Source organism: Panulirus ornatus, chromosome 24 (assembly GCF_036320965.1).
Source record: "Panulirus ornatus isolate Po-2019 chromosome 24, ASM3632096v1, whole genome shotgun sequence".
NCBI lineage: Eukaryota > Metazoa > Arthropoda > Malacostraca > Decapoda > Palinuridae > Panulirus > Panulirus ornatus.
In genome coordinates, this window is record NC_092247.1 from 16,964,328 (window position 1) to 16,978,110 (window position 13,783).

The 13,783-nt window shown below is 40.5% G+C and overlaps 1 protein-coding gene across 2 annotated transcripts in view; it reads right to left on the reverse strand.

The window, feature by feature from the left end:
* Nucleotides 1-13,300, reverse strand: part of LOC139757125 (calcium-independent phospholipase A2-gamma-like) — a 174,311-nt gene extending 161,011 nt beyond the window's left edge. For both annotated transcript variants that reach the window (XM_071677226.1, XM_071677225.1), the window contains exon 1: nucleotides 13,063-13,300. The gene's annotated coding sequence lies outside the window, so the exon portion shown is untranslated. The remainder of the gene's footprint in view (nucleotides 1-13,062) is intronic.
* Between the last annotated feature and the right edge of the window lie 483 nt (nucleotides 13,301-13,783).

Genomic DNA, 13,783 nt, shown 5'->3' on the forward strand with positions numbered 1-13,783 from the left:
GTGTGGCGAGGTGGCGATGGGAATAAATAAAGGTAGACAGTATGAATTATGTACATGTGTATATATGTATATGTCTGTGTGTGTATATATATGTGTACATTGAGATGTATAGGTATGTGTATTTGCGTGTGTGGAAGTGTATGTATATACATGTGTACGTGGGTGCATTGGGCCATTTTTCATCTGTTTCCTTGCGCTACCTCACTAACGCGGGAGACTGCGAAAAAGCTAAATAAATAATATAAAATAAATAAAATATATATATAAATATATTCCTCAGCGTCATAGAAGGCGACTAAAGGGGACGGGAGTGGGGGCCAGAAACCCTCCTCTCCTTGTATTCTAACTTACTAAAAGGGGAAACAGAAGAAGGAGTCACACGGGGAGTGCTCATCCTCCTCGAATGCTCAGATTGGGGTGTATAAATGTGTGTGGATGTAACCAAGATGAGAAAAAAGGAGAGATAGGTAGTATGTTTGAGGAAAGGAACCTGGATGTTTTGGCTCTGAGTGAAATGAAGCTCAAGGGTAAAGGGGAAGAGTGGTTTGGGAATGTTTTGGGAGTAAAGTCAGGAGTTAGTGAGAGGACAAGAGCAAGGGAAGGAGTAGCACTACTCCTGAAACAGGAGTTGTGGGAGTATGTTACAGAGTGTAAGAAAGTAAATTCTAGATTGATATGGGTAAAACTGAAAGTTTGGAGAGAGGTGGGTGATTATTGGTGCATATGCATCTGGGCATGAGAAGAAAGATCAGGAGGCAAGTGTTTTGGGAGCAGCTGAACGAGTGTGTTAGTGGTTTTGATGCAGAAGACCGGGTTATAGTGATGGGTGATTTGAATACAAAGGTGAGTAATGTGGCAGTTGAGGGAGTAATTGGTATACATGGGGTGTTCAGTGTTGTAGATTTATGTGCTGAAAAACGACTGGTGATTGGGAATACCTGGTTTAAAAAGCGAGATATACATAAATATACGTATGTAAGTAGGAGAGATGGCCAGAGAGCGTTATTGGATTATGTGTTAATTGATAGGCACGCGAAAGAGAGACTTTTGGATGTTAATGTGCTGAGAGGTGCAACTGGAGGGATGTCTGATCATTATCTTGTGGAGGTGAAGGTGAAGATATGTAGGGGTTTTCAGAAAAGAAGAGAGAATGTTGGGGTGAAGAGAGTGGTGAGAGTAAGTGAGTTTGGGAACGAGACTTGTGTGAGGAAGTACCAGGAGAGACTGAGTACAGAATGGAAAAAGGTGAGAACAAATGAGGTAAGGGGAGTGGGGGAGGAATGGGATGTATTTGGAGAAGCAGTGATGGCTTGCGCAAAAGATGCTTGTGGCATGAGAAGCGTGGGAGGTGGGTTGATTAGAAAGGGTAGTGAGTGGTGGGATGAAGAAGTAAGATTATTAGTAAAAGAGAAGAGAGAGGCATTTGGATGACTTTTGCAGGGAAAAAATGCAAATGAGTGGGAGATGTATAAAAGAAAGAGGCAGGAGGTAATGAGAAAGGTGCAAGAGGTGAAAAAGAGGGCAAATGAGAGTTGGGGTGAGAGAGTATCATTAAATTTTAGGGAGAATAAAAAGAGGTTTTGGAAGGAGGTAAATAAAGTGCGTAAGACAAGGGAGCAAATGGGAACTTCAGTGAAGGGGGCTAACGGGGAGGTGATAACAAGTAGTGGTGATGTGAGAAGGAGATGGAGTGAGTATTTTGAAGGTTTGTTGAATGTGTCTGATGAGAGAGTGGCAGATATAGGGTGTTTTGGTCGAGGTGGTGTGCAAATTGAGAGGGTTAGGGAAAATGATTTGGTAAACAGAGAAGAGGTAGTAAAAGCTTTGCAGAAGATGAAAGCTGGGAAGGCAGCAGGTTTGGATGATATTGCAGTGGAATTTATTAAAAAAGGGGGTGACTGTATTGTTGACTGGTTGGTAAGGTTATTTAATGTATGTACGATTCATGGTGAGGTGCCTGAGGATTGGCAGAATGCTTGCATAGTGCCATTGTACAAAGGCAAAGGGGATAAGAGTGAGTGCTCAAATTACAGAGGTATAAGTATGTTGAGTATTCCTGGGAAATTATATGGGAGGGTATTGATTGAGAGGGTTAAGGCATGTACAGAACATCAGATTGGGGAAGAGCAGTGTGGTTTCAGAAGTGGTAGAGGATGTGTGGATCAGGTGTTTGCTTTGAAGAATGTATGTCAAAAATACTTAGAAAAGCAAATGGATTTGTATGTAGCATTTATGGATCTGGAAAAGGCATATGATAGAGTTGATAGAGATGCTCTGTGGAAGGTATTAAGAATATATGGTGTGAGAGACAAGTTGTTAGAAGCAGTGAAAAGTTTTTTTCGAGGACATAAGGCATGTGTACGTGTAGGAAGAGAGGAAAGTGATTGGTTCTCAGTGAATGTAGGTTTGTGGCAGGGGTGTGTGATGTCTCCATGGTTGTTTAAGTTGTTTATGGATGGGGTTGTTAGGGAGGTGAATGCAAGAGTTTTGGAAAGAGGGGCAAGTATGCAGTCTGTTGTGGATGAGAGAGCTTGGGAAGTGAGTCAGTTGTTGTTCGCTGATGATACAGTGCTGGTGGCTGATTTATGTGGAAACTGCAGAAGCTGGTGACTGAGATAGGTAAAGTGTGTGAAAGAAGAAAGTTAAGAGTAAATGTGAATAAGAGCAAGGTATGGTTGAGGGTCAAGTCAATTGGGAGGTAAGTTTGAATGGATAAAAGCTGGAGGAAGTAAAGTGTTTTAGATATCTGGGAGTGGATTTGGCAGCGGATGGAACCATGGAAGTGGAAGTGAATCATAGGGTGGGGGAGGGGGCAAAAATTTTGGGAGCCTTGAAGAATGTTTGGAAGTGAGAACATTATCCAACAATGTTGTATGGTTGCGAGGCGTGGGCTATGGATAGAGTTGTGCGCAGGAGGGTGGATGTGCTGGAAATGAGATGTTTGAGGACAATATGTGGTGTGAGGTGGTTTGATCGAGTAAGTAATGTAAGGGTAAGAGAGATGTGTGGAAATAAAAAGAGTGTGGTTGAGAGAGCAGAAGAGAGGGTTTTGAAATGGTTTGGTCACATGGAGAGAATGAGTGAGGAAAGATTGACAAAGAGGATATATGTGTCAGAGGTGGAGGGAACGAGAAGAAGTGGGAGACCAAATTGGAGGTGGAAAGATGGAGTGAAAAAGATTTTGAGTGATCGGGGCCTGAACATGCAGGAGGGTGAAAGGTGTGGAAGGAAGAGAGTGAATTGGAATGATGTACATGTACATGTGTATATATGTATATGTCTGTGTGTGTATATTTATGTGTACATTGAGATGTATAGGTATGTATATTTGCGTGTGTGGACGTGTATGTATATACATGTGTATGTGGGTGGGTTGGGCCATTCTTTCGTCTATTTCCTTGCGCTACCTCGCTAACGCGGGAGACAGCGACAAAGCAAAATAAAATAAATAAACATATATATAAATACACACATTATTCATTATTATTATTATTATACTTTGTCGCTGTCTTCCGCGTTTGCGAGGTAGCGCAAGGAAACAGACGAAAGAAATGGCCCAACCCCCCCCCATACACATGTATATATATACGTCCACACACGCAAATATACATACCTACACAGCTTTCCATGGTTTACCCCAGACGCTTCACATGCCCTGCTTCAATCCACTGACAGCACGTCAACCCCGGTATACCACATCGCTCCAATTCACTCTATTCCTTGCCCTCCTTTCACCCTCCTGCATGTTCAGGCCCCGATCACACAAAATCTTTTTCACTCCATCTTTCCACCTCCAATTTGGTCTCCCTCTTCTCCTTGTTCCCTCCACCTCCGACACATATATCCTCTTGGTCAATCTTTCCTCACTCATCCTCTCCATGTGCCCAAACCACTTCAAAACACCCTCTTCTGCTCTCTCAACCACGTTCTTTTTATTTCCACACATCTCTCTTACCCTTACGTTACTCACTCGATCAAACCACCTCACACCACACATTGTCCTCAAACATCTCATTTCCAGCACATCCATCCTCCTGCACACAACTCTATCCATAGCCCACGCCTCGCAACCATACAACATTGTTGGAACCACTATTCCTTCAAACATACCCATTTTTGCTTTCCGAGATAATGTTCTCGACTTCCACACATTCTTCAAGGCCCCCAGGATTTTCGCCCCCTCCCCCACCCTATGATCCACTTCCGCTTCCATGGTTCAATCCGCTGCCAGATCCATTCCCAGATATCTAAAACACTTCACTTCCTCCAGTTTTTCTCCATTCAAACTCACCTCCCAATTGACTTGACCCTCAACCCTACTGTACCTAATAACCTTGCTCTTATTCACATTTACTCTTAACTTTCTTCTTCCACACACTTTTCCAAACTCAGTCACCAGCTTCTGCAGTTTCTCACATGAATCAGCCACCAGCGCTGTATCATCAGCGAACAACAACTGACTCACTTCCCAAGCTCTCTCATCCCCAACAGACTTCATACTTGCCCCTCTTTCCAAAACTCTTGCATTTACCTCCCTAACAACCCCATCCATAAACAAATTAAACAACCATGGAGACATCACACACCCCTGCCGCAAACCTACATTCACTGAGAACCAATCACTTTCCTCTCTTCCTACACGTACACATGCCTTACATCCTCGATAAAAACTTTTCACTGCTTCTAACAACTTGCCTACCACACCATATATTCTTAATACCTTCCACAGAGCATCTCTATCAACTCTATCATATGCCTTCTCCAGATCCATAAATGCTACATACAAATCCATTTGCTTTTCTAAGTATTTCTCACATACATTCTTCAAAGCAAACACCTGATCCACACATCCTCTACCACTTCTGAAACCACACTGCTCTTCCCCAATCTGATGCTCTGTCCATGCCTTCACCCTCTCAATCAATACCCTCCCATATAATTTACCAGGAATACTCAACAAACTTATACCTCTGTAATTTGAGCACTCACTCTTATCCCCTTTGCCTTTGTACAATGGCACTATGCACGCATTCCGCCAATCCTCAGGCACCTCACCATGAGTCATACATACATTGAATAACCTTACCAACCAGTCAACAATACAGTCACCCCCTTTTTTAATAAATTCCACTGCAATACCATCCAAACCTGCTGCCTTGCCGGCTTTCATCTTCCGCAAAGCTTTCACTACCTCTTCTCTGTTTACCAAATCATTTTCCCTAACCCTCTCACTTTGCACACCACCTCGACCAAAACACCCTATATCTGCCACTCTATCATCAAACACATTCAACAAACCTTCAAAATACTCACTCCATCTCCTTCTCACATCACCACTACTTGTTATCACCTCCCCACTTGCGCCCTTCACCGAAGTTCCCATTTGCTCCCTTGTCTTACGCACTTTATTTACCTCCTTCCAGAACATCTTTTTATTCTCCCTAAAATTTAATGATACTCTCTCACCCCAACTCTCATTTGCCCTTTTTTTCACCTCTTGCACCTTTCTCTTGACCTCCTGTCTCTTTCTTTTATACATCTCCCACTCAATTGCATTTTTTCCCTGCAAAAATCGTCCAAATGCCTCTCTCTTCTCTTTCACTAATACTCTTACTTCTTCATCCCACCACTCACTACCCTTTCTAATCAACCCACCTCCCACTCTTCTCATGCCACAAGCATCTTTTGCACAATCCATCACTGATTCCCTAAATACATCCCAATCCTCCCCCACTCCCCTTACTTCCATTGTTCTCACCTTTTTCCATTCTGTACTCAGTCTCTCCTGGTACTTCCTCACACAGGTCTCCTTCTCAAGCTCACTTACTCTCACCACCCTCTTCACCCCAACATTCACTCTTCTTTTCTGAACACCCATACAAATCTTCACCTTAGCCTCCACAAGATAATGATCAGACATCCCTCCAGTTGCACCTCTCAGCACATTAACATCCAAAAGTCTCTCTTTCGCACGCCTGTCAATTAACACGTAATCCAATAACGCTCTCTGGCCATCTCTCCTACTTACATAAGTATACTTATGTATATCTCGCTTTTTAAACCAGGTATTCCCAATCATCAGTCCTTTTTCAGCACATAAATCTACAAGCTCTTCACCATTTCCATTTACAACACTGAACACCCCATGTATACCAATTATTCCCTCAACTGCCACATTACTCACCTTTGCATTCAAATCACCCATCACTATGACCTGGTCTCGTGCATCAAAACCACTAACACACTCATTCAGCTGCTCCCAAAACACTTGCCTCTCTTGATCTTTCTTCTCATGCCCAGGTGCATATGCACCAATAATCACCCACCTCTCTCCATCAACTTTCAGTTTTACCCATATCAATCGAGAATTTACTTTCTTACACTCTATCACATACTCCCACAACTCCTGTTTCAGGAGTATTGCTACTCCTTCCCTTGCTCTTGTCCTCTCACTAACCCCTGACTTTACTCCCCAGACATTCCCAAACCACTCTTCCCCTTTACCCTTGAGCTTCGTTTCACTCAGAGCCAAAACATCCAGGTTCCTTTCCTCAAACATACTACCTATCTCTCCTTTTTTCACATCTTGGTTACATCCACACACATTTAGGCACCCCACTCTGAGCCTTCGAGGAGGATGAGCACTCCCCGCGTGACTCCTTCTTCTGTTTCCCATTTTAGAAAGTTAATACAAGGAGGGGAGGATTTCTGGCCCCCCGCTCCCGTCCCCTCTAGTCGCTTTCTACGACACGCGAGGAATACGTGGGAAGTATTCTTTCAGCCCTATCCCCAGGGATAATATACATATATATATACATATACACATACACACACATACACATACATACGCACATATACACACACACACACATACATATATATATATACATATGAGAAATGTAAGAAACAATTTAGAAAACTGAAACTTCTAGCTTGAAATGAATGAAAAAGAATGTCACATAATGGTTCAACCTCTGGCTATGGAAAAAAAGAAATGTATAATTTATTTACACAAACGTCAATAGCAGTTCTCATCAATTTAACCACTGTATCAATAAGCTTCAATGTCTAAGCTACATTTTTTTCCAATTTCACTATTTTCCTTCACATTTTCAATTGTGTCTGAAGGTTCTACTTCAAGAGTGATTGTTTTTTCCAGTAAGGGTCTTCACATCTTGGTTACATCCACACACATTTAGGCACCCCACTCTGAGCCTTCGAGGAGGATGCTTTACTTGTGGTGCTGACTTCCCTCTTTAAATTTGATCGCCGTTTCCCGCGTAGTTCACTTTCTCATCTGCTCAGCTGTATTCCCATCCATTCGAAGAACAGCTTCAAATCTGCTGGGTCAAGTGATCTCAGGTACTGAATATCATCTTCAATTTCTACCTCTGGCCCCTCCTCTCCCTCACTCTCCTCCTCACTCTCCCCAGCAAAGGAGATGAGATGACCACGTAGATGACCATATATATATATATATATATATATATATATATATATATATTTTTTTTTTTTTATATACTTTGTCGCTGTCTCCCGCGTTTGCGAGGTAGCGCAAGGAAACAGACGAAAGAAATGGCCCAGCCCCCCCCCATACACATGTACATACACACGTCCACACACGCAAATATACATACCTACACAGCTTTCCATGGTTTACCCCAGACGCTTCACATGCCTTGATTCAATCCACTGACAGCACGTCAACCCCTGTATACCACATCGCTCCAATTCACTCTATTCCTTGCCCTCCTTTCACCCTCCTGCATGTTCAGGCCCCAATCACACAAAATCTTTTTCACTCCATCTTTCCACCTCCAACTTGGTCTCCCTCTTCTCCTCGTTCCCTCCACCTCCGACACATATATCCTCTTGGTCAATCTTTCCTCACTCATTCTCTCCATGTGCCCAAACCATTTCAAAACACCCTCTTCTGCTCTCTCAACCACGCTCTTTTTATTTCCACACATCTCTCTTACCCTTACGTTACTTACTCGATCAAACCACCTCACACCACACATTTTCCTCAAACATCTCATTTCCAGCACATCCATCCTCCTGCGCACATCTCTATCCATAGCCATATATATATATATATATATATATATATATATATATATATATATATATATATATATATATATATATATTATTTAGTATTTAACTATAGCATGGAAGTCACCAACCTACGAATCATTCTATTCTTGACGAGACGATGTAAACAGTGGTTCTCGATTCGTGTTTTACACAAAGAAAAGTACCGAGTTTTTTTTTTTTACTGAGCTACGGCTTTTCCAGGCCTGGAACTTGTTTTGACTCTTCTGTAGGAAATGTCGTCCTCGTCCAACTCTAAATCTCATGTACTCTTTTCTCATTATTCATATATCAATAAAATCATCCTCTAGCTATCTACTCCTGTGATATTGAAGCAAGAGATCAAACCATCCAATTCATTGTGAGGATACAACTCAGCTTAAATTCATCAAGAAAAAGGATAAAGTTAATAATGTAAGATAAATAAAGAAAAAGCAAACTGCATTAGGATTTATGCAAAATCCTAAAAGTATAATATGTTCATGCAAACTTGTACATATATGACAAATTGCCATGATTTATCTTAATTTAGGAATATGACATGGTTCTTATTAATCAAGAAAAGTAAATTTTCAACAAGGCACCATTTCCTCCAAAGAAAAATAAAATTTTTTGATGATTAATTGTTTCGTAAATAATAATACAGTATAATGCATTTACATACTTCAAAAATGATCCACATAAAATTGAAAAACAGTAGATTGGCTGAAATCTAATTAGCTTCAAATCAAACAATGGTTTATTTAGCTTTTAATTCATTACAATGTATTGGCAATGCTTATGAAAATGGATGCAACCATATTTTCATAAATTATGGTTGGGTGAGTACATATGTGAGCTCATGTTCAAAAATTCATATTAATTTGATTACTGCATGAGGACAACTGTTCCAGATAAGGTCTAATTTCAAAATTTCTATAGAAAAATGAGCTACATGAGTGAGAACTGAGAATCCCACCTTAAAATCATTTTTACTGTAGCATCGAGGATTCATTTAGATTATAACACTCATAAACCTAAACCATGCATTCGCTTTTGCAAACATGAGCATGATCTATACCATTTTCTTACCTTACAGTAAGTGAAAATAGTGATTACAATACAATCCTAATCCTTTGAATACTAGCTTCCTTTATATGGACAGGCCCTTTTTAACTCTGGTGTAGGTTAAAAACTGTTATCTCTCTGACAAACATTCCATTTTTGTTCCCCATTTTCAAAATAGAAGGGTTCCTGAGTATTGTTTTATTTATCTATCATACTTTGTTGCTGTCTCCCGCGTTAGCGAGAGAGCGCAAGGAAACAGAAGAAAGAATGGCCCAACCCACCAAAATACACATGTATATACATACATGTCCACACACGCACATATACATACCTATGCATCTCAACACAGACATATATGTATATACACATGTACATAATTCATACTGTCTACCATCATTCATTCCCATCGCCACCCCACCACACATGAAATGACAGCCCCCTTTGCCCGCATGTGCGTAAGGTAGCACTAGGAAAAGACAACAAAGGCCACATTCGCTCACACTCAGTCTCTAGCTGTCATGTATAAGGCACCGAAATCACAGCTCCCTTTCCACATCCAGGCCCCACAGAACTTTCCATGGTTTACCCCAGACACTTCACATGACCTGGTTCAATCCACTGACAGCACATCGACCCCGGTATACCACATCATTCCAATTCACTCTATTCCTTGCACGCCTTTCCCCCTCCTGCGTGTTCAGGACCTGATCACTCAAAATCTTTTCACTCCATCTTTCCACCTCCAATTTGGTCTCCCACTTCTCCTCGTTCCCTCCACCTCTGACGCATATATCCTCTCTGTCAATCTTTCCTCACTCATTCTCTCCATGTGACCAAATCATTTCAAAACACCCTCTTCTGCTCTCTCAACCACACTCCCTTTATTGCCACACATCTCTCTTACCCTTTCATTACTTACTCGATCAAACCACCTCACACCACATATTGTCCTCAAACATCTCATTTCCAGCCCATCCAACCTCCTCCACACAACTCTATCTACAGCCCACGCCTGACAATCATATAACATTGTCGGAACCACTATTCCTTCAAACATACCCATTTTTGCTTTCCGAGATAATGTTCTGAACTTCCAAACATTTTTCAAGGCTCCCAGAACTTTCACCCCCTCCTCTACCCTATGACTCACTTCCATGGTTCCATCTGCTGCCAAATCCACTCTCAGATATCTAAAACACTTCACTTCCTTCAGTTTTCCTCCATTCAAATGTACCTCCCAACTGACTTGTCCCTCAACCCTACTGTACCTAATAACCTTGCTCTTATTCACATTTACTCTCAGCTTTCTTCTTTCACACACTTTACCAAACTCAGTCACCTGCTTCTGCAGTTTCTCGCACAAATCAACCACCAGCACTGTATCATCAGCGAACAACAACTGACTCACCTCCCAAGCTCTCTCATCCCCAACAGACTGCATACTTGCCCCTCTCTCCAAAACTCTTGCATTCACCTCCCTAACAACCCCATCCATAAACAAATTAAACAACCAATGAGACATCATGCATCCCTGCTGTAAACCAACATTCACCTGAGAACCAATCACTTTCCTCCCTTCCTACTCGTACACATGCCTTACATCCTCAATAGAAACTTTTCACTGCTTCTAACAACTTGCCTCCTACACCATATATTCTTAATACCTTCCACAGAGCATCTCTATCAACTCTATCATATGCCTTCTCCAGATCCATAAATGCTACATACAAATCCATTTGCTTTTCTAAGTATTTCTCACATACATTCTTCAAGGCAAACACCTGATCCACACATCCTCTACCACTTCTGAAACCACACTCCTCTTCCCCAATCTGATGCTCTGTACATGCCTTCACCCTCTCAATCAATACCCTCCCATATAATTTACCAGGAATACTCAACAAACTTATACCTCTGTAATTTGATCACTCTCTTTTATCCCCTTTGCCTTTATACAATGGCACTATGCAAGCACTCCGCCAATCCTCAGGCACCTCACCATGAGTCATACATACATTAAATAACCTTACCAACCAGTCAACAAATACAGTCACCCCCTTTTTTAATAAATTCCACTGCAATAACATCCAAACCCGCTGCCTTGCCAGCTTTCATCTTCCGCAAAGCTTTTACTACCTCTTCTCTGTTTACCAAATCATTCTCCCTAACCCTCTCACTTTGCACACCACCTCGACCAAAACACCCTATATCTGCCACTCTATCATCAAACACATTCAACAAACCTTCAAAATACTCATTCCATCTCCTTCTTACATCACCACTACTTGTCATCACCTCCCCATTAGCCCCCTTCACTGCAGTTCCCATCTGTTCCCTTGTCTTATGCACTTTATTTACCTCCTTCTTAAACATCTTTTTATTCTCCCTAAAATTTAATGATACTCTCTCACCCAAACTCTCATTTGCCCTCTTTTTCACCTCTTGCACCTTTCTCTTGACTTTCTGCCTCTTTCTTTTATACATCTCCCACTCATTTGCATTATTTCCCTGAGTAATATATCAGCAAATATATTTCAGTGTATCTTGCAAGTAGTAAGAAAACTAAAGATATCCATATTGCTAGTGCATCCAGAACATTTCTATTCACTATCTGAGCTGGAACAGATAATGGTTGAAATCATCATGTATACAGTACACTGCAATCTATACAATTTTGCTGTTTTGTAATGTCACATCTCATTTTCTCCACACAGAAATGACACTTCATTATACTTCATAGATATTTGTTCCTTTCTAGGATATCATAATGTTATCTTTTGCAGTGACAGTGCCTCTAAGGATTATTCTTGTTACATCAAGTACACTCAAAAAGTTCACTTCATCCTAAGACTATCATTTTCGACAAAGCATAATAATAATAACACAAAGGGTAAAGTATCAGTTTTTGGAACAAAAACATAATGCTGAACTCATTAAACTTAGTAGGTGTGATTCAGACTGAGGATAAATTGAAGCATAAAAATTTAAGCTACGATAATACATAACAATACTGAAGAATGGAAAAAGAATATGATGATCTGACAAAATGTGGAGGGAAAAGTAGTAAAGAAACACTTCTAGAAATCAACAGAACCTATAAAAATCACTTCACCAAGTAACCTAAATTTAGGATATTTTCAATATCAACTGAAAAAAAAGTGAGCATTAGATGCAAGTTATATTCAGTGGCAAGGAAATTTTTCACTGTGATCAGTTTTTTCTTGTGTTTACTTCCTGTGCCTGCACACTATCATTATGGCAAAAAGACGATAACATTCTAGGGTTACTGTAATAGGGTATGAAACCGATCATGGTAAATCTCGACCTCTAAGTGAGGTTAAATGTGGTCTATGTAAGATTAAGAGTGGTTCTCATAGGTTCTGTCGATTCATACTAGTGTTTTCACTTAGTATTACTGCATGTACTACCTATCATTCAGTACTACCTATCATTCACCTTATATCACTTTACAAAGGAATAAATATGCAACAAATCATGCTACTCTGGTCAAAATCACTTTTTCTATGCACAAAGAGTCCATCAAAATCTTTTCTATTTATCTAAATCCGTAAAAAATTATTTCAAAGGCGACCTTATGGATATTTCACCGTTTTTTCTTTATTTTTGTCAACTCAGCTGTTGCATAACGTGTTCTTCATATTTTCTTTTCGCTTGAAAACCATCGTAAATTATTTGTTCTCTAATTTCCCATGTGTTAAAGCAAAACTTTCCCCGCGATATATAGTGAAATTTCATTCTTTAATATCTTTATCCCGATACATATATAATCATTGAGATATCAATATTTCTATCAAAACCATCATAAAGACTGTCACATCACTCTTCTAAACCACGTCTAAGATCATTAACAAATGAAAAATTTCTTCCCACAACAGTACTGTAATACGTCAAAAATCTCACCTTGGCCTTTCTGCCACTCAGCCCTGTATCACGTCACTTGCTTCTGAATTCCTCAAAACACTTTCACCTGATCACAGTCAACTTCACCTTATCAACACGCACTTCCGACCAGAGATAACATGGCCTTTTACACAGATCTCTCTTATGCTTTGGTGTCCTATAGGTCCACACGACCACTCCACGTCAGACCTTCCTTGGCACTGTTTACCAATACACTGTCAACGTTGCCAACTTAACATTTCAGATGCCGCTAGATTCACTCTCGAAAAGCGCTAAACTTACTAAAATGACAGCGATAAAAAATGCTCTTCGAATTATTCCTGCTCTTTGACGTGCCAGATTATTAATAACAGGTACGATAGATTGTTTCGACACTAAAACACTCATTGCTAATTCCCAATTCGCAATCTCTTCGTCCTTTGTGTCCTGGGGTTTTGGTGGTCAATGTTGCGATGACTCGTACACTTTCAATGATCCAGTGATCTTTAGTGCTTCCCTAGGGTAGCTTATAATTATAACAGCAGCTTCCATTTCTTCTCAGTCTATAATTGATAGTTAATATTGCATTAAAGCTTTCGACAGTCAATTTGGAAGCTTCGACTTCACGATGTTCATATGACTAAGATACACTCTACATCATCGTTAGATAGGGTAATGTCAGCAGAGTCAAAGCCAACTGAAAGAGGTCACTGAAGGGATTTTCTCCTGTTGCAACCCTGTG